The sequence below is a fragment of the Triticum aestivum genome, chromosome 6D (genome assembly GCF_018294505.1).
Source record: "Triticum aestivum cultivar Chinese Spring chromosome 6D, IWGSC CS RefSeq v2.1, whole genome shotgun sequence".
Classification (NCBI taxonomy): domain Eukaryota; kingdom Viridiplantae; phylum Streptophyta; class Magnoliopsida; order Poales; family Poaceae; genus Triticum; species Triticum aestivum.
In genome coordinates this window covers 24,832,575-24,836,730 of record NC_057811.1, presented here as the reverse complement: position 1 = coordinate 24,836,730, position 4,156 = coordinate 24,832,575, and positions in this window count along the sequence as shown.

Sequence of the window (4,156 nt, the reverse complement as noted above, 5' to 3'; positions counted from 1 at the left end):
AGGCTCATACTTCGGGAATTAAAGGGGTGGGAGGGCGGGAAAAAAACAAAGGCAACTTGGAAGGGAGAACCGACGAATAACTTGAAGAGAAAGCACCGATTGAAATGATTGAGGAGAAAATGCAAAAACTTCGCACGAGTAGGGTGGATACTCGATTACGGACTCCGGTTCCGAGAAGAAAAAGGGTGGGCGGGTGGGAAAAACAAGGACAACTTCGGACAGGGAACAACATCGTTTGAAAAGAGATGAGGATTAATCTAGCGAAAGATGACGAGGAACGAAACCACTCGAAGAGAGGTGCACCGGATTGAAAAGAGGATGGACAACGAACAAAAGCTAACCGCGTGATCCTAAAGAAAAATTTCAAGGGGAAGAGGAATAGTTCAAAACACCTACGTCAAGATTTCTCACCAGAGCGACGAAGGGGCCGAGGAGTAAAAAGAATTCCTACTCTCCGATATAACTAGACTCAGAAAAAGTTTTCTTCTAGACTCAACAACGGCCAAACTACACGATCAATCAAGGGGGGCTCCTAGGGTCAGTCGAGACTCTGATACCAACTTGTCACGCCCAATATGCGATACTATCCTAAAGAGACTCGAAGGTCTCACCAAGGATAGAACCGCATATTGACACGCTTTTGCAAGGTGGATATCATTACATCAACATTACATAATAGATGGGGATACATACAAGGCATACACATGCCGCAAGAGTACATCAATACATCATACATAAGATCAACATCCAACTACGGATGAAACACAACCAGAAGCTCAAACGACATCCACCCTGCTAGCCCAGGCTGCCGACCTGGAACCTATCCCCTGATCAAAGAGGAAGCAGAAGAAGAACGCCAAAACAAGTAACATCGCTCTCGCGTCATGATCATTGCAAAACCTATACCTGCAACTGTTGTTGTAGTAATCTGTGAGCCACGAGGACTCGGCCCATTACCATGGGTATCAAGACTAGCAAAGCTTAATGGGTAAGGAAGGGGTAAAATGGTGAGGTTGCAGCAGCGACTAAGCAATGTATGGTGGCTAACTTACGCAAATAAGAGCGAGAAGAGAAGCAAAGGAACGGTCGTCAACTAGTAAAGATCAAGAAGTGATCCTGAACTCCTACTTATGTCAAACATAACCCAGAAACCGTGTTCACTTCCCGGACACCGCCGAAAAGAGACCATCACGGCTACACACGCGGTTGATGCATTTTAGTTAAGTCAAGTGTCAAGTTCTCTACAACCAGACATTAACAAATTCCCATCTGCCACATAACCGCGGGCACGGCTCTCGAAAGTTTATACCCTGCAGGGGTGTCCCAACTTAGCCCATTATAAGCTCTCACGGTCAACGAAGGATATTCCTTCTCCCGAGAAGACCCGATCAGTCTCGGAATCCCGGTTACAAGACATTTTGACAATGGTAAAACAAGGCCAGCAAAGCCGCCCGATGTGCCGACAATCCCGATAGGAGCTGCACATATCTCGTTCTCAGGGCAACACCGGATGAGACATCCTACGAGTAAAACCAGACCTCGAGTTTCCACGAGGGGGCCCCGCAGTCTACTCAGTTCAGACCAGCACTTAGAGAAGCACTGGCCCGGGGGGGTCAAAATAAAGATGAACCTCGTGAGCGCGACTCCCAAGGGAAAAGACTATGTGAGGCAAATGTAAAACCAAGGTTGGGCCTTGCTGGAAGATTTTTATTCAAAGCGAACTATCAAGGGGGTCCCATAAATCACCCAACCGCGTAAGGGACGCAAAATCAAGGAACATAACACCGGTATGACGGAAACTAGGCGGCAAGAGTGGAACAAAACACCAGGCATAAGACCGAGCCTTCCACCTTTACCAAGTATATAGACGCATTAATAATATAAGAGATATTGTGATATCCCAACATAAACATAATCCGACATGGAGTAAACTTCATCTTCACCTGCAACTAGCAACGCTATAAGAGGGGCTGAGCAAAGCGGTAACATAGCCAAACAAAAGTTTGCTAGGAAGGGTGACAAAGGTTAGAGGTGGTTTCATGGCAATTTGGGAGGCTTGAAGAGCAAGTGAATAGGTAGCGCTGCAAAGCGATAGAATGAAGCAACTAGCATAGCAATGATAGTAATGAGATCCAAGGTGACGGTCATCTTGCCTGAAATCCCGCTAGGAAGAAGAACGAGTCCATGAAGAATATGAAGCCACGAAGACGAATGAATACTCACGATCGCAACGACACGGGAACTATCGAGAAGAAGCACACAACATGGTAAACACACCACACATAAACAAGACATGAAGCTCAACCAAGTATGATGCATGACAAGGCTACATGAAGCTACTCATGGCAAGAGATGATGCATACAAGAACAACACATCAAAGCAAGTTTAAATGAGGCCGGAAACAACATATAACAAATCCGGTAAGTCCTCATATGCAAATTTCGAAATTGTTCCAGATCTGAATAAACCTTATGTTCAAGTTGTTAAACAGCAAGTTAAGATGCACCAAGATGATCTACACGAAATTCTAGTCAAGTTACATATAAAGTTCATTAGATTCGGAGCTACGGCCTAGAAGATATGAGCAAAACAAGTTAAACATGGCATTGATGCAAAATGCATACAAACATCAAGCAAACACCTCAAAACAATGATGCAACAAGATAATATGAAACTACATGCAATTCTAAGCAAGTTTCATACAGAGTATGCTCAAAACGGAGCAACTGTGCAACACATACACTCCAAACAAGATATAGCAACAATCTGTCCAAAAGAGCAACTAGGCATCTAGAAAGCATCAAAACAATATGCTACGGTAACTCAACATGAAAACAAAAGGCATGGACATGATTTACAGGTAAAGCATTACAAAACATGAACACTGAGCTATCTCCAGAAATCACTAGAACATGCTCAAAAAGACATGGCAAGATTGCAAATAATAACAGTTTCACAGACTTAGCAGAATTCACTGAACATGGCAGAAATAACATCAGGTTGCTAAGTTTAGAGCTATCAAACAATATGCTACAGGAACATATCATAGCAAACAAAGGCATGAAATGAATCTACTAATTGCATAGAACAAAAGTCCCTTACTGATCACGAGCCAAAAAGGCACAGAAAATATGATGGCACCCAGGTAAACATAGCAAGTAATATGACAGATTCAGACTTGGAAGAAAAACAGAGCATGGCAGAAATAACGATAAGTAGGCATGTTGGTGAGCTTCAACCACTCACCGCAGAGCATTACATGGCATGGCAAGGTAACCAACAGTAAGAAGGCATTATTATGAAGCTAATAATGGCAAGAGCAAGTTCATAGGGTACATGGATCACCAGAAAAACACATGGTAATAACGAACTTCATGTTAACAGGCTGACAGCAACATTATTTAGCAAGTTTGGAGCAATCTTACAACAAGCTACAGCAGACTATAAATGCAACCAAGGATATGGATGGATAGATCATAACATGTATAACAAAACATCCTTAGTGAACATCTCCATATTATGCATAGAACTCATGGTGACAGCAGATTCAAATGGCAACAAAATATAACAGACTCAGACTTGGCAGAAATCACCAAGTCACAGAAATCAGCAACATTACGGAGGCTACTTTGCATGCTTGTGCTAGTCACCACATAGATCACAAAAATACAAGGCAAGCACCCCTGTAAAGATGGCATGATGTAGTCAAAACACATGTAGACACCAAGCTCATAGGATGCACACACAAAATGCAATGAAAAAGACAAATCACCAAGTTCTGATAACAGACATATAGCACTCTTGCAACGATGATTTAGGCATCAATATGAACTCAAACAGACATGGCATAATGGAACAAAATGAAGATCATCTCATGGCGAACATTTCGATATATTATATGCATGAATCAGAGCACCGAGCACGAAGTTATGGCATGATGAACAGAGCAACATAATGCAACAATTTCGGGACTTAGCAGAAATTTACCCTCGCGAAAAGTCAACGCGGGACGAGACAGAGCGGGACGGACGGATCCGGGTCGCGGGACGGCGTTTGGATGGCCGGCGGGTGGACCTCGTCCCACCAGCCGGATCCGGCGACGAGGCGGCGGCCGGCGACGGAGGCGACCTCCGGCGAGGCGCACGACGCCGGGGG